The sequence below is a fragment of the Bactrocera dorsalis genome, chromosome 5 (genome assembly GCF_023373825.1).
Source record: "Bactrocera dorsalis isolate Fly_Bdor chromosome 5, ASM2337382v1, whole genome shotgun sequence".
In the NCBI taxonomy this organism is placed as follows: Eukaryota; Metazoa; Arthropoda; class Insecta; order Diptera; family Tephritidae; genus Bactrocera; species Bactrocera dorsalis.
Window position 1 is genome coordinate 39,076,633 of NC_064307.1, and position 18,712 is coordinate 39,095,344.

Below are 18,712 nucleotides of genomic sequence, written 5' to 3' on the forward strand. Positions count from 1 at the left end.
CCACATCCCGGCCCACAGGCGCTGCGCGGTAGACAAATAATGCGGCGCGAATTGAGATTCTTCTCGGTGTGTTGTTATTGTTGTTGTACATATACGCAATATCAATCGGATGGCAGTGGCAACAACACACCCACCCACCAACAGGGAGTTGTTATTCTATGAAATTGCAAACAATCGAATCGTGTGAAAGTCAACTGCGAAACTCAAAACAAATGAAAAACTCGAAAACAAAGCAGACGCAATGACGGAGATAAAAGCGCAAAGGCACAGCAGGCAAAATGGGAAAGCAATTGAAGCGATGATGTAGAAATAAAACTTAAAACGCAGCTAAAAGACAAATAAATTGAACTAATAGAGACGTTAACAACGCAACCGTATGGCGCACATGTGTGTGTGTGAGCGTGTGCGTGTGCGTGTATGTGTGCCACTTAAATTTGCGATTTATTTTCCTTTGCCTCCCACAGGGAAGCGCGCGTGCACACACACACACAAATCTTCCGCCTCCCACCTTTACACGCCTACTTTTGTGCCGAAAGAAAAACAAAGTGTTTCCCACTTGCTGACTATGAGGGATTCTTCCGCTGATTGACTGCCATTGCCGCAGCGCTTGAGATTGATTCAGCCGAAAATAGTTGGAGGGAGGTGCTGCTGCTGCTGATGATGAAAGCGGATGTGGTAGTCTCTGAGGGATGTGTGAGTATGAATACCTTCGTAAGTACTTTCTCGCACACGAGCACACTCTAGTGTGTCTAAGTGTGTGTGTGCGCTACGATTGATACTGAAGGGATCGTTGCGGTGCACGCATGGGAATTATCGAGAGGAAAATCCTAAGCAATTTCTTTAAAGTTAATCAGTGGCAATAATCGACATATCGACATGCAATATTGGCTTAGAGCATACATAGATACCGTAGTGTATAAGTATACATATTGACATCAAACGGATTTTGACGGAAGTGCTTTGACGCATATACATAAGTTTAAGTAAGTATATGTATGTAAGTTCTGTAGGTTTTTACTTTCAGCAGCGGTTTTGAAATAAAAAGAAGAAGCAGTAGTAAGCCCTTACGTACTACATATATACATAGATACAGCATGTATAATTTTTGATAAATATGAGTCCCTGAATCAAGCCCTCAACGCCTGCAACTGTTCATCTTAAATTTAACGTGCCTTTTGCAATTTAGTGGTTGAAAAATTGAAAAGGAACAAAGACCCCATCAAAAAATACATCGTTACATAAAATGCAAGACAACGTGTCATCAAAAAAATTTAAATTGAGTTTTTTATTGCTTACGATTCACTACATTATATTACATATACTCATATGTTCATAAAAATAACCAATATATAACTGATATATAACCATTTTATAACCAAAACTCAAATTTTGTTTTAATATGAGTGGTTTCTATTATACAGTTTTTCCATCGTCTGTAAACTTAAGAAAAGGGATGTTGCGTTGTTTTTCAATTGAAAACCCCCAACTTGACACATCGATGACACTACTAAAAATAGACCCATACGATTTTTAGTTAACCTTAACTTTTAAAAAGCACTTGTATAAAGTTGACAGCTCTCGGATCATTAGTTTGTGAATTACTTATATCATTTTGAGGGACACAACTTTTTGTAAAAAAATGGAATTTTGCGAGTTGATGAAACATTGCCTTTTTTAAAGGAAGAAATAAAGTTGAAACAAAAATTTAGTTTGGTGATGAGCTTCCGGGCACTGTCTCATTAAAATCAACCATCGAGGATTGATATGCTAAGTTTAGACGTGGTGAAATGAGCACCGAAGTCTGGGAGCACAGTGGACGCCCAAAAGAGATTGTTACCGAAGAAAACATCAAATAAGTCTATAAAATAATTTTGGGTAACCATAAAGTGAAGTTGTTCGAGATAGTAGACAGTCTAAAGATATCAACGGAACATATAAACATGTACATCACGATTATTTAAGTATAAGAAAGCTCTATGCAAAGTAGTTGACGCGCGAGCTTACTTTTGACCAAAAAGAACAACGAGTGGATGATGTGGAGAAGTTCCAGCGTAAAAAACACGAATTTTTTTATCGATGCCTTCACCATTTCACTCCGAAGTCCAATCGACAGTCATCCGATTGAACGGCACACGATGGATCCGCTCACAAGGCCTGGAAAACGCAACAGACGGCTGAAAAGTTTATGGCGTATGTATTTTAGTACGCGCATGGAATAATTTTTATTGACTACCATAAGAAAGGAAGGACCAACTACAGCGATAATTATATAGCATTTATGGAACGCTTGAAGGACGAAATAGCCGAAAAACGGCCGCATTTAAAGAAAAAGAAAGTTCTGTTACGTCAAGTCAATACACAGTGTCACAAGTCAATGAAAACGATGGCCAACATCCACGCATTGGACTGCGAATTGCTTTCGCCTTCACCGATCTGGCCCCCAGCGGCTATTTTCAGACCTCAAGAAATGCTCGCTGTGCAGAAACTTTCGGCGAATGAAGAAGTGATCACCGAAACTGAGACCTTTTTTTTTTTGAACAAAAGACAAATTACACTTACAAAAATGCCATCGAAAGACCTGAGGGTTGCTATAATCAGTCTATAACCCGTATAGGGAACTCATATATTTAGCAGCCGCTGATTGCGACATTTTGGGACCTTTCGGGTGTATGCAAAGGAACGCAGCTTCGTAGCGCGACGCGTACTTAGCACTAATGGCGTTTAACGTGATTCTTTTTCAAAAGATCAACGACAACTGAACCTTTGTTGGCAATGCATCAAGGAAAAAGCTTCCCTCTATCGGCTCGCGAAGGAATTAGAGCGAAATATTTCATTAACTGTCGGTAATGTCGACCACGCTCTTACTTGAAAGACTGTACGTTGTACGATGTATAGAAAACTTTTTCAAAAAATATGTTTTCATATGGTACACCAGGATTTAAAGCACTTTCTAGTACACTCATACTTGGCAACTATAGGTCAGAAGACGTATATCTACGTAAGCCCTTCACAATTATAGAAGATTCCATTTTTTCGCAAAATTCGCCACACAACGTCACAGACCTCCCTAACGCTTCAGAGCGAAGTGTGAGAGACTGATTTGTGTCTTCCTCAATTGAGACTAGCGGCAGCAATATTCTCGACATTACGGGACTTCTTTGTCTCACTAGCATGAGAACATTTTGTACTGTGCTTGTGGATTGAAATTTTTCTACTAGACGCTCAATTTTTCATCTGACAGGACGATTATGACGACCATAAATTGGTCATAGCGCTCTTAAAGTTGAGGCCGCTGCCTCCTACTTTCGGTAATAAATTTTAATAATTTCGACTCGTTGTTGGATCGTATATAGTTATTTTCATTATGAAATGGTAAACCTTACTAAAGAGAAATATCAAAAGAGGGCTAAAAAATATGACGTCGTTTGTTGTTCCTATCGGTTACTTTTGTAGCTTCCCAATTGAAAGCAGGTTACTTGATATATGTGGATCGACCAGTTTGTATGGCAGCTATATGCTATATGCTATATTTATATTTTGAACATTTGGGACACTTATATTATAGTAATTTAGAAGATCTCCGTCATCAAACTATAGAAAATATAAACTGCTCAGGTTATAACGATGGACATGATTGGCTGTTATCTTATTATCACCATGTATAAAAAAGAAGACTCACTCTTCGCTCTAACACGCGTCTGTAATTCATTTTCAGAGGACACCATTAATCTGTGCGCCTCACCAAAACTTTCTCGCAGGCCTTTCGCGCACAATGAATTTTATCGTAGCAACACGAACGACATTCATCAATTGCGAGTGACAAAAGCAGAGCAAATGTTGCACGACTTCATTGACGCTACTAAATTACAGATTTTTTGCGCTTTGCAGACAACTAATGATTTCAGCATTGTGCTGGGGGTGTGCGTTGGCAAAGCGGCAGCAAAATGTTGCTGTCACGAATGCGGTTGATTATGCCTCCGCGCTGCCAACTTGCTGTTTTTCACATTTTCTTCCTGGCGATTGCCGGCATTGCTACTTGCGCCAACTTGCAGCTGCCGACGCAGTCAGCGTTGGCCAGGTTTTTCGGTCCACACCGCTTGTCATGCACTGCCACCAGCTGGCATTTTTCGCAAGGCAATTTATTGCTGCTTTCGTTTTTTTTTTTCGTGAGAACCTTCTTTCACTTTTTGTAGCGCGGCTGCTGATGTTTCACTACTACTCCGTCTTGATGTCGTTTTCTTTATCTGAAGATTTTTTCGCCGCCCCGTTTCCACCCGCCATTCTTATCATTATCGCAAAGACTTCACTCTGCGGGCGAAATGTTTTTCGTTAGTCTTTTTTTGTTTGCTTCTGCACCATGTTCTTTTTTTTTGTTTTTGTGAAGCCAAGTTGCACTTGTTTCTCATTTTTGTTTTAGTTACTCATTTGCTCTGCTTGTCGTTTTCTTTCGCCATCATTGTTCTTTTATTGTTCACTTTTTCGCCAAGATAGTTTCACATTTTTAAGTCGGTGTTTTAAACATTCGTTAAGTGTCTCATTGAATTAAAGAATTGTCAATATTTCAAGAGACGTAATACTTTTTTCTAGAAATCAAAGAGAGAGAGAGAGAGTCAAGGTGCACTTTTCTCGCATTTTTAAACATAAGTTGTGTAAAATATGGTTCAAGAGAACATAAATTACATACATCCAAGTTTTATTCTCACTAATGGAACAATATTGTTATTAACGAAATCTGTGGGAATGCTTTAAGGGCTTACGTGGATTTTCGGGTTCGATCTTATTAAATTCTAAAAGAATTAAAATAATATCGCGAAATCTTCACAGAAATAAAATATGTAAAAAACAAATTTTTAGTTTTTTTCGGATTTCTTCTCATAAACAAGTTAACTTGACCATTTTGAGCACCTACGTGGAACAGTTTGTCGTAAAAGACCGGTATTGAGGGCTGCAACTTCATGGAATTTTCACCATAGTTATGCGCCGTCACATTACACTTTGATTGGGATTGACTTTTTAGTCAACTGAAATGAGGATCATCGCTTAGCCATTGAATTCGCCAGATTTGGCAATCAGTTTTCGAAACTGAAGAATCTGCTGCGGGGAACGCGCCATAAAACATTGAAGCCATTAGAAGTGAATCGCTGAAGGCATCTCATCCGAGGCTATAAGCATATTGAAAATTGAACGTTATTGATTCAAAGGGAGTCTATTTTGTAGGCGATTAGTAGTATAAAACTCGGAACAAAGTTTACCCGAACACTCTGATAAGGAAAGTTCAGTGTCTACCAACTCAACTTACAACTCAACTTACTCACAACTCAACTCATAATTCAATAGTTTATATACTGAAATTTCTGTTCGCTCTCGAAATCATTATAAAAAGACAACAATTGCCAGGTTTTTGATTTAATTCCATTTCGTTAAATTTTTATTCAGAATATTTGCCTAAGTTAATAGCTCATATTCGATCTCAGGCACTGCAACAAAGCACACAATACCAACGAATCCGGATGACACGATTCATCCGCTTTTCCAGCACTTTAGCAGCGGTTGAGTATTACAACTCTTAACGTACTACCAACGGCCAGCTGTACTTGCACTCGCACTCGCCACATGGCAAGGCAATCAAATACTGTGTACACAGAAGTACAGGTTCATGGCTTTGTCGTCTTTAGAGCGACACATTAAATTCCAATTCAAGTTAAGCCGAATGCTGCTCAATGACAGGAGCTCAACCGACTGCTTGGAGGCCAACTAGGCAAGACACACTGTCACATAACGGCTAGAGCTCGTCAGCGACTTGCCTAAATGCTCGATGCCTGTTGGTTGCTGACAACGGGCGGAATTCATGTGTGAAGTGGCCGGTTTTGCGCTAGAAGATTTCGAAAATTGCTCACTTGTGACAAATGGTTTGGCTCGACACGAGTGGCATCCGTTCGGCAGCAACGTACCAAACACCATTGGCTTTCCTTTTCAATTTCCATCAATTTTTATTTGTTTCGCATGGCACATATGCTCGTTCATATTCAGTTCCGTTTCATGGCATGAAGTTGAATTGAGGAAAATAAATTGTTTAAGTGCAGACGTTCATGTGTATACAAAGATACTATGTACCTATGTTTGTATATATATTATACATACTTATAAGTTTGTTATATTGTTATATACATATGTATGTATGTATATATATAGCAAGAAGATTTTTGTCAGCGCGTTAGTTCTTTAAAATTTGTTGATGATTTTTGAAGATTACTGACGCAATTTCTGGCTTAATTCACTAGTTAGCGTATACAATATAAAAAAAAACGATAAATAAATAAAAGTATCGATTTTATTCTAGAGATCATATATAGTACATCTGAAATTTGGAAGTGGCATTTTCTTAATATAGGTTTTTGAACAATTTCGAAGTAAATTTTGAAAAACAACTAAATTGAGTGTATAAACGTATAGTTTCATATTTCTGATTACCATTTGGGGATAACCTTAGTAATGCGGTCAAACTAGGCTCGACTTCCATAAACACACAACCACATCTTTTATAAGATTTTTCTAAATCTTCAAAAAAAAAGATTTTTCAAAATTAAGTGCTTGTATGGAAAACCTTTTTATTTGAAGAGTATGGAAAACCTTTTTATTTGAAGAGCCATCTTCAAGAAACTTTACGTGGATTATTCACTAATGCAAAGGTACCAACTCCGAAGAAATCGTACAGATCGGACTACTATAGCATATAGCTGCCATGCAAACTGAACAGTCGAAATAAAAAGCTTGTATGGAGAACTACTTTATTTGAAGAGTTATCGTCAAGAAATTTGGTACGGATTATTCACTAATGCAACGGTACCAACTCCGAAGATATCGTGCAGATCAGACTACTATAGCATATAGCTGCCATGCAAACTGAACAGTCGAAATAAAAAGTTTTTATGGAGAACTACTTTATTTGAAGAGCTATCTTCAAGAAATTTGGCACGAATCATTCGGTAATGCAACGGTACAATATCCGAAAAAATCATACAGATCGGACTACTATAGCATATAGCCGCCATACAAACTAACCACTCACTTATGGATGTTGGGTAAGTTTATGGTATCTTTAATTAACGTTAGGCAGCTGTGAGCACTTAATTTTTTTATTAAAGTTATTTATTTACACTGTCCCACTCAAATTTCAAAACTTTTGCTGTGAGTGTGTATATGAAATTGCTGTATGTAGTACTGGTCCTAAGAATTCCTTTAACAAAGTAATCTTTGCAACACCCTTCCCTACTTACACATCTATGTATATGTGTGTGTGGTTGTATAAATCGTATATCAGAACAGAATGTTTGGTGTCACAAATACCCACTCATATATTTAAACTTAAACTGTTATCTCAATTTCCCGAACTAAACGGAAAAGTAAAGAAGAAAACACAGCCCTCAACTAGGTGACGATGAGCAGCCCAACTAATTGTGAGCTCAACTGCTCTGCAAACTTTATATTTTCCAGAAAACAAAAACAACTGCATGCCAAACATTGCAGAGTATATATGTACATATGTATATATATATGGTATACACTCAACTGTCTGCGCATCCTTAGTAACCGTAGATTGTGCATACATACAGACATACATAGAATTTCCAACATTTACACGAAAGTGACGAAAATTAATTGCAGTTTCCGTACAGCTGGCAAGCTACTTTGCACTGCCAGCAGCTTTCAGCCGTCAGTTTATTTATAAAGGGCACAGCTCCGACTGGCTCCTCCGCTGGCTGGCGCGTCACCTTGCAGCCACATTTATGTAGTTTTTCTAATGCCTGCGCTTGGGTAAATTCCATAAAGTGTTGCCGGCTCACATGCTCGACACATGCCTGCCTTATCGGTGCGAGGCTAGGTCGACCAGTCGCCCGGACGGCCGGATGACCACACGCACACACATGCACAGAAGAGACCGTGCAGAGTAGCCGAGTAGGAAGAAAGGATAACGGTAACGATGCAGTGGCGTTGTAGAGCGGCACTCATTCTGGTAGCAAAGTTAAGTGTTTCAAGTGGCAAGTGTGGAGAGCAGTTTAGAATCTTATCAAGCTTTGCCACCTACTGCTTGCCAGGAGTGAAATTTATTAAGTGCAAACCTTTGAAAATGCTGACCATTCGCTAATTATTTGCATAATGAGCAGACAATTAAAAATATCAAGGACAAATTTAAAGAGAGAAAAATAGTAAACAAACTAGTATGCGTAAAAAAATTTTTGACGATTGAACCAAATTTGTTCAAACACAGGCGCGAAGGTCTACAAGTGTTCCCACGATGGTCGGTTCTAAGTAACCGGAACGGATCCGGATTTTTACCTGACCAAGTACTGTCAACTCGGCAGATTTATGCCGCTGCAACAACAATCAACTGCGAAGTCCGTCTGCAGAGCATTGAAAATCTGAAACCGTTAGTCGTCCGCAAAAAGATGCGTGAGCCCGCAGCGTTTCATTTTTATCTACACACAAAAGTACGAACACCGCTGACCTTGAAGAAAATGATACTCCTTCAACTCTTCAACTCACTTCTTCAAAAGTAGTGAATTGCCCTCGAACTAGTTTAATAATTCCTTGTAATAACCGAAGTGAAATGAAGAGCTGAGTTAATGTTGGACACGTTGCTTTGTTCTCAACAATCGGCACTCACCAACGCAGAGTTCCAGACGATAAATGTTGCCGCTCCGTTTGAAATGCAGCAAACGTTGAGCCTCGCGTCCCTAAAACAGGTTAAAGATGCGACGACGACGAAAGTGCGCTGTAACGAGTACATGAAATTGTTGTGGGTGTTGTTGGAAAAATTTAGCACAGGTGCGGAAATGTTAACTCCTTGGCGGGCAAACGCCATAATTTTGTACAAAAGCTTCGGCATTTGGCAAACAAATTAAAAGTAAATTATGGTATTATTACCGTTTGGCGGGCGCGCGGACGTACACACTTGTACAGCGTCGTGAAATTAAAGCGCCAGAACAATGCAACCAACAATAAGCGCAATGTAATGACGGTTTTTATGGTACTTGAGTCCTTATTTGATTGCAGAGTTGTCTTGAAATTGCGGACTAACCCCTGTCGGAATTGCACAAACATATATACTTCTTCTTTTTAAGTACATATAAATAAATATATATATAATATATAAAACTCGATTAAGTTAGATTAAATGGTCGATCCCTATATGAAACTCACTTGGACAATGTCCGGTCTATTTAACGTAAACACCTGCTGACCACAGCCTTACCCCACGGCGCTCAAGAGCACAGCGGATCAAATCAATGCATTGATCAGCGCCCTTAAAAATGCCAGGCCTCTTCAGTACCACTTGCCAGTGTGGAAAGGACACATTAACCACCTTGGTAGGGTTCGATACCCATCTAAAACCCCTGCCGTACTTTGGGTCCCGCACCCTGTTATAATGCATCTCCCTATCCAACTGACATAGTGTCAGTTCTTCCCGTATTCGGGCTTTAACCACAACCACTACGATACTCCCGGAGGAGCCAGTTCGCATGAACAGGTTGGAGCGAATTTCTAGGGCTCTTGCTCCAATACAAAGACCTTGACCTATCAGATAGATGCCTCTGATGCAAAAATGCATTCAGTAGCCCTTACTTCGTAAGCATAAAACCCAGACTTAGACAAAATCTGAAATGTGGGTTACGCTAAACAAACCTAACGTCCCGGATGTACTTGTAAGTTACTCTGTTAGGACTATGTCCCAACTTTCTTGCCACCTACAACTGACCCTATCATCTAGAAGCCTTCTGGTCCTTAGATATCCCACACACTGTGATATCTCTATCTCCTATAAAAATTTATCATAAAGACCCTCCTAAATCGACAAAAGCTTTTGAGTCGATAACACATTTGTCAATGTCAGTTTGGACTTTGTATCCTAGTTCACCATAAGTAACTATGACTGCTGAGATGTTACTACCTAAGTTTTGCAAAGGCTAGACAATGGCGCATAAAGTGTCTGGCTGTATCCAACTGACCTTTTTCCGTACAACTTTGTCCATTTATAACCAACTGGACTTTTAGCCTTACCTTATGAATGTCTATTAGACAATGTCCTGTAGGAACAATCTACAATGAACTTTGCTAAAGGCAAGCTGTTCAGTAGATCTTTACTCCCCATTCGACCTAACTAAATCGTTTGTAAAGTATTTGGCTTTATAAATACTCCAGAAAACTATATACTGTAAAACCACAGTGGCATTTTGGGGTCCGTACCGCCCGACTGCATGAAAGTCAGTGAAGTTCAGTGAGGCGGCAAAATCAACTGTCACACAGTTTGGAGCACTTAACTGTGCAGTAAAGCATTAGTTATTCGGTTAGGGTTTGATAATCTAATGCTCGTTCTGAAATTCTGGAATATTTTTTATACCCTGAACAGAGATAAATCATCAACATGACGAGCTTGGTCGATTCAGCCGTGTCCATTTGTCTGTCGGTATACAAGCGAAAAACTCCCACAGTTTTTGAGGTTACGCTCAGCTCTCTTTTGTGTGCATTCTTTTTTCAAGTTCTTGTATGAGAACTTTTTCAATTCACAAAAAAAATCACAAAAATCAAAAATCATCATTCGAAGGCAATGCTAAAATATCCAAAAAAAATCCGGATCGTGGATTAAAAGTAATTTAAACTCTCCTAATATCAAAAGTAAATAAAATTTCAATCAAATGCTGATTTCGCTTTAAATTTTTAACTTTAACATCAAGAGCCAGAAGACCTCAAACTGCCAGCGCACTACTCATGCCCACAACACTAAAAAATCGGTTATATTTACATAAGCACTTGCTTCATAGTAGAATGTATATTAAAGTGTCATTAGCCATCTTAACAGTTTGACCTTAACAGGAAGCGAATACCGAACTTTCTCGTACGTTAATTTGCCGCCCTTCCGCCTGAATTTGTACGGCACGTTTTGGCCACGACAGTGACGGCGAACGGCACGTGAATGCTCACTGGATTTGATAACGGTGAATAATGTGCTTATATTTGAAGATATGTGTGTTGATATGTATTTATGCATTTATACATACATATATATATTTATGTATGTTTGTTTGTTTGTGTGTATATAAGTAGTATATATTTATGTCTGTGTCTATAATGGCATACAATGTGTTCTATTATTGGGCGAATTCCCAGGTCATTCGACTGACAGCACACCACAACGAAGAATGCCATAACACAATCGAATATGTGGGAGGGCATAGAAAAGGCCTAAATTAATTTATTGCGTGTGGCCGATATTGCTATTTGTGCTCTTTTTTCTTCTCAGTTTGGGGAGACGTAGAAAATATGAAAGGTGGCTCATATGTTTGGCAGCTTAGAATGACTGCTAGGTGAACACAAACACTTTCTGGTATAGTTTTAGGTAGGATTTAAGTTAGTTATACCACAAAAGTAACTTTAATCATAGATTCATAAGCGTTTCAACTTAATATCACTATTGTAACTGTATTATTTCGTTAATATTTATTTATGTAGAACTATATGCAGTGCCGGATCCAAATTTTCCTTATGAGCGGAGTCGGATCTTCTGCTTTCAAAATGTATTTAATTTGCTGTTAAACGCAAAGTCTTCTGAATTTTGATTAAAAGTTCCAATTTGAGGGGAATTTTGATACCCAAAACTCTCACTCGCTATATCTTATACTCCAATTGCTCCCACTGTCACTCGCTATATGCATATATCTATCTATATACATGTATAAACACCATTTACCCCAATCACTTTAATTTTTGATAATCTCTCGAGTTTCTAGTATACGAAAAATTGCTTTACTTACGACGAGTTTCTTCGTTGGAATGGTGGCGGGCGCTGCCTGTATTGCCGCTGGTGGACTGATCGCTTTAATCGCCTGCGTTGGCGGTGGAAAAATCTCCGTTGGCTGCTTAACGTAAAACAGATTTACTCCAAAGTGTGAAATTTTGTTGGCTTTTACTTAACGCGTCGGGGAGAGAGATATCAACAACGCACGCACGCACGCACGCACGCACACACACACGCGCGAGTGTCGCTAAGCAGCTGGTTAACGCTATTATTTGGCACAGCGCGCCTCGTCTTACAAATGTCACTGGTGTACTACAGGTTATACGCCAGCAAGCCAGTCACTTGGGACGCTACGCAGTCGACTGACTCTATTGCTTGTCACTACTAGCGCGTTTGCCGTCGGCTAAATGCGATTAAGACGTTGCGTTCAAGGCGCTTAGCACACGATTGACATGAAAAGTATTGCCGGTAGCGAACGAAGGGGGGCTCTCGTTTAGTGCAGCTCACACAATACAACAACAATACAATGCATGTGTATATGTAAGTGTGCTGATAGCGGGCGCTTTTTTGTGTATATTGTATTGGTTAGCTTATGGGTTAGTCGGCTAGCTTGTGCTTGTCGTTGCCAATATTTAACGGCTCCGCGCTATCTTATTTATTTCTTATATCCTTTCGTATAAACTCGCATATGCTCGTTTGTATGTAAGTAATTTTGTTGACGTGGGATTTGCTGTTTCTGCACACGGTTTGATTGATTGATTGCTAGCGTGAGGAGACTGATTTATTCAGCTTTTCATATCACTTTATATTTACGGTTAATTTGTTGTTGTATTTCGTGTTTTTTTTTTGTGTTTTTAGTAGCACAATTAATATTTTGAACTGAATTGCTTAGTACGCTTGTGTTTCTCTATGACTTAGTTAATAATATTGCACAATTTAATTGCAGCGTTTATCCAAAATGCTCGTATCCAAGTTCGCTCAAAGCTAAGTGGTCGCTCTAAATTGCTCGTTGCGTTGTGTTTTTGAGTTTAAACGGTGCCTTAAATATACTTTCGCTTTTGTAACGGTTAATCACAATGAATTTTTCTTATTTTTGCGCTTGCTACACAATACAGCAACAACACTAACAAAGCGCAAAAGCACACGCACTTAAAAAATCTCAATATTTTTCTAATGGCAAACCGAAGACTACTACTTTTGGTCCACAAACAAGCTTGACACGCAGTCGAAACTTCGAAACTCAGTCAAAATGTTCTACTTTTCTACAAATATTTTTTGAATATCCTGTTAAGGTTGATTGTTTGTAGCGTTGCAAACATGGATTTGTCAAGCGTTCGTTTGGGTTTTTCAGAAATTTTTGAAAAAATTTCCAAAAAAGTTACTCAAAAATGCTATAACAGTGCTTTGCCGTTTGTTATCAAACCGTTTGTCGCGCTTGCTAAGTTGAGTTCTCGGCTTGTTTTGATTTATTTCACAGTTACGCCAGCAAAAAATAATTCACAACTACTTACGAAGCTCTTGAAGATTACACTAAAGCTCTACAAAGATTTATGCGTTATTGTTGTTGTTTAATTTTTATTTATTTATTTTTTTTTTTTGAGTTAATATGATTGCACTTGCACGCGTTTCGAAGCTGAAGCTTTTTTGACTAATTGAATTGAATTCAATCCGCTACAATCTGATAATTCAGTGGTGTATTATTGCAAACGAGAGCGTTGGGGGGGGAGTGTGCGTGGTATTGAATGACGGTAATTGCCTGCTGCTTGATTTCTGAATTTGCTTAATTACGGCGTACAAATTGTTAACGCGTTTTTGCTATGCTTTGCTCTAAATTGCTTGCTATAGATATATTTATATATATTTTTTTGTTGTTTGCTATTTTTTTTTGCTTATAACTGTGTGGTTTGCTAAAGTGGTTTGAATCAACTAGGCTACTTTTGCACGACGGCTAAGGAACGCAACGACTGATGGACTCGCTTGTCTGATAACGACTGATGAAGCTGAACCTGAACCAGCAGGCAGAAGCGGCAGCAACGGTAGCTACACTCGGCAGGAGCTGCGGGCAACGGTTGCAGCGGCAAGGGTACACCGAACGGCAGTAATGGCAGCGACGGCAACGACGAGCGCAAAAATACGAACGGCCAACACGAAAGCGGCTGGCAGAGTGATAAGGACGAAGTTGGAGCGCACGATAAGGGGCGGCGAGAGGCGACACAGACGCCGCCGAGTTTTGGGAGGGGGGACGTACCAAAGCGGGTAGCCAGTGCAACGCTGTAAGCTCTCAGAGCGTATAAAATACAATTGGCACTCAGTAAGCTGAGCACAGCGGCCTGCAGCGTTGTTGTATGTGTACTTAACCACAACTGAGCTGAGCATATATCCTGGTGCTGGTCTGCCGTGCTAGAGTTGCCAAGTGTGCATTTAATACGTAGAATATAGAAATATGTTATACCAAGTAAGACTATGTTGAGCCGCAAAGGGAGTTTAAGTGCAACTCGTACTTTTCCGAAAAAAAATTTTCATATTCCACAAAATTTCGTTAACCGAACGCCAAACCGCTAGCTTTGCACTGCAGCATACCCCTTTGCGGTATACTGTTATAAAATCGATCGATGTGCATTCGTAAGTTTTGCTTCGAAATTTGGGGGCGTACACACACACACACGCACGTACAGTAAAGGGCCAAGCACACATACAGCCACAGCTGCCACCCCCGACAAGACGGAGCGCCAATAAACACCAAAAAAAAAACAAGAAACACACACAAATCTCGCTACTGTCTTGCTCTCTTACAACCCTCTCTTTCTCCCACTCACATATTATTTTGCTTTCAATTGTTGTGCCTTTACTTTATACGAAAATACGAAAATATTCGTGCAACAACAGCAACAAAGTTCACTTTCATAACCTTCTGTGAATGCGTTACAATCGAAGGCCATCAAAGGCCGTTTACAAAGTGAGCGAAAGAGCGCCAAGAGAAGCCGGAAGTCTGTTTGTTGTATCCCAGTCGGTCGTATGTACATGAACTCCATCATTGCATAGGCCACATGCTCTCGGATTTGCTGCAGCACGAATCTCTTGTTGCGTTTTGTGGGTGCTAGGCATTTGAGATTTACATATTTTTGTGCTAGCGGCACAATTTCGTCCTACGTACGTATATCTACTCAGCATAACTGTATATTGCAACAACATTAAGCGTGTGATACCTGTGCGATATGTGTGTGTGTGTGTAGTTGGCAGCGACATGCATGCATGTGGGTGTATTTATGGCCGATTTAATTTGCTAAAACGCAAAAACAATGGCAAATGCAACGACAGCAGCTTAGCTCGTTGCTGGCTGGCTAATAAAGAATGCTGCCACACTGTTTTGAATTTGCGGTATTGTTAAGCATGTATTAATGCGTTAAAGTGTTTTGCACGAAATAATAAATTATAATTGTATTTGATGTTAAGAAATAAAATTTTATTATTGCAAAGAAAATACTTTCAGGCATTAAGGCAAAATGAAAAATTATATGGCAGCTATATGCTATAGTATTTCGATCTACACCATATTTATGGAGTTTGTAGCGCTACTTGAGGAAGTAGTATGTGCCAAATTTCATGTCGATACCTTGTCTAATAAAAAACTTTTCCATATAAGGACTTAAGTTTGACCGTTCAGTTTGTACGACAGCTATATGCTACAGTTATCCGATCTGAAAAATTTCTTTGGAAATTATTGCGCCGCTTCAGGTTTTAATTTATGCCAAATTTCATGTCGATACCTTGTCTAATAAAAAACTTTTCTATACAAGGAATTGAGTTTGACCGTTCAGTTTGTATGACAGCTATATGTTATAGTTATCCGATCTCAAAAATATTTTCAAAATTTATAGAAATACTTGAGCTTATAATCTGTGTTAAATTTCAAGAAGATAGCTTTTTAAATAAACAAGTTTTCCACACAAGGACTTGAGTTTTACCGTTCGGTTTGTATGACAGCTATATGTTATAGTTGTCCAATCTAAGCGATTTCTTTGGAAAATACTGCAATATTTTGGATTATTAGCTATGCCGAATTTCGTGAAGATATCTCGTCAAATGAAGGATCTTTTCATACGAGGACTTCATTCCGATCGTTCAGTTTGTATGGCAGCTATATATAATAGTGGTCCGATACCGGCAATTCCGACAAATGAGGAACTGCTTGTTGAAAAAAGTAAATGTGTAAATTTTCATGTCGATATCTCGGAAACTGTCGGACAAGTTTGCTCATAAACAGACGGAAAGAAGCACAGACCGAGGGATGGATAGACGGCCTCTGCTACATCGTCTCAGCTTGTCACGCTCAACATTTATTTATACACTTTGTAGGGTCACTGACGTTCTCTTATGCAGATTTCAAACATCGTGGCATACTTAAGGCACCCAGTACAAGATATAAATAAGGACCAGGTTCAGGGTATAAAGAAGGACAATTTAATAGAAAATGCATTGCAAATGTAGCCACTAATAACAAAAATTTAGAAAATTTATGAATATACACACACAAACGCATATCTAATAAAAGTGTACAACAACAACTGCAACAACATGTTGGAGAGCCATCCAACGGCTGACGGCTAACGGCTAAAACAAAAGCCTAACAAAAACAATGTCTGAACTCCATGTCGTGCTCGTTTGTTACGTATGCGCAGGTGCGTGCCAAATCAAAAGGCATTCTGCCAGCGGCATTGCAATCATTTTAATCCGACAACTATACCCCCGGCTCTACACAAGGCGCTGCGCTGATTCGTAGGCGGCTAGGTGGCAGACATGTGCATGGAGCAAAGTGCATAAATGACGGCGAGGCAGTGCAATTAAGCAGTGAACAACTGCGAAGCTTTGCATACGAGGACGCAAGCGTTTGTATAAATCGTTGAAAGATTACGCTTCGTAATGATTAATGCTTATTAATACACCCCCCCACTGCGTCCTGCACAAGCTACTCAAGTGGTATTAGCTAAAGCGTGTGCTGATGTGTGGAAAAACATTCAATTTGCGATTAACAATCGAAATTAAAGCGACTAACAAACGGGACCAAAATAGACGCAAGCGCACGAATTCCGACCGCCAACACTCGCCGTCGCCGCAGCGCTCAGCCGTCATACTCGTTAGCGTCTTGACTATTATTGCCCATGCATCTCCACAGCCAGCCAGGCAGCCAGCGTCGTTACCTAATTGCGTTGAATGTTGACGCTGCAATGCGTTGCCACCTCGCACTCTGCCACCGCAGCCACTTCGGTCGTCATCAGAATTGCCAAAATCACGCAACGCTAAAGTGTCAACTTGACATTGCGCTAAGTGCGTCAATGTCTTTACAGCGCACCCCTTCCCTGGTACGTTTGCTAAGCGCCCAGTATAAATCATATGAAAGCAACCAGCCGACCGAACGACTAACCCCGTCTGCCACTCTCAGTGCCCAACGGACAGGGCTGCAATTGAGAAGAGCAGCAGGAGACGCGCTATTTTGCCTGTAAATAACTACTTTGTGAATCCTCCTCCTTCCGAGACACACACAGACGCATGTACATAACTACCGCCACCTTTGCGATCGAACCGCCGGCGGGTCTGCCAGTGACTCGCAGTGAGACGACGACATTCCAACAGTTAAATCACAAATCGCAAAATGTTGCAAACACAACAACGCAATTGTCAGGAAGACACAGACACGCACAAACACACACACTACCGGGCACTCACACAGTGACAAGAGAACAACAAGCAAATCGAGCGCGAAAGAGAGCAAAAGCCTGAGAGAAAGCATAACAAGTGAAAGCGGTAGTTGGTGAACGTGGGTAGGTAGGTCGTCGTGGCTATGCGACGCAAAAAATTTTCAGGATACTTACTTGTGAAAAATCTCACAAACTCTTTAAACTGGTGAGCGCATCGGCAAATGCCAATGCATGGTGTCTATAGCAAGGCAAGCGCCAAACCGAACACGAAGCCTCGTAATCTTTTAATGCTATAAAAATATTTATTGCCGCTCTGAGTGCGCGAGACTGGCAGCGTACTCGTCAAATGTTGAGCACAGAGAGTACGTGACATGCGCAGTTGAACCGACTCTGCCGCCAACTGCCGATGATTCCCGCCAAACATACCAATAATAACATTACCGAAAAAGTCTGAAAGTAAAGTAGCGTGCTCCTTTTTATATCATCAACAACGACGCGGCTGCTGCCATGACAGCATTATCAGTACTGATTTCCGGAGACCGTAAATGCAACCCGACAGGAATTTCGAATGGTGATATGCGGGATGGAATGTGATTATACGATATTTCTGTTCATTAACTGTTCAATAGAACCATGCGCCATTTTTGAAGATTTACTAACCTTTTTATATTTCTGTTCGACCTCTGTTTTCTTCTTATATGTTAAATATACATCAGAGAGATAAAAAATTGAGTTTGTTCTTTTGACGTTTAGTTGTGAATGAGGCAATACTTTTTGAGAGCAGATGTGAAAAATACCAACCTTTCTGATCTGTTACTTGATTTATACTCAGTTTGGTTTGACATTTCATTATGAACAGACTCCGGAACAACGCTGGAAAATCGTTCGTTTCGAGCGACGCAAAGCGAAATATGTTTTTAAGGGGATATTCTACTCTAGAATTTTGAAAAATTCGATTTTTTTTTCATATATTTAAAGTTTAGACCCTTAAGAACATATACTCCAAAGGGTTTTTAAAAATTAAAATTATTTTCAGAGCTACAGTTACTTGAGTGACGCAGTACCTAGCCCGGTAGGATATTATCCTCTTTTATCTTTATAACTATAATCCTTAATCCTTTGTTTTTAATATTTAAAAAAAATTCAGGAATTTCAAAAAAAAAGCGTAAATAATGATTTTTATTTTCAGGCAGTCGCCATTTTTCAAAAAAAAAATTTCGTA

General features: G+C 39.6%; 1 protein-coding gene across 7 annotated transcripts in view; it reads right to left on the reverse strand.

Moving 5' to 3' along the window:
• LOC105225304 (RNA-binding protein Musashi homolog Rbp6) overlaps nucleotides 1-18,712 on the reverse strand; it is a 467,402-nt gene that overhangs the window by 246,553 nt on the left and 202,137 nt on the right. Inside the window, exon 1 of one of the 7 annotated variants that reach the window (XM_049458424.1) lies at nucleotides 11,811-13,802. The exons of the other annotated variants lie outside the window; for them this stretch is intronic. The gene's annotated coding sequence lies outside the window, so the exon portion shown is untranslated. Of the gene's footprint in view, nucleotides 1-11,810; nucleotides 13,803-18,712 lie in introns of those variants that run through there. 7 annotated transcript variants of the gene reach the window in all.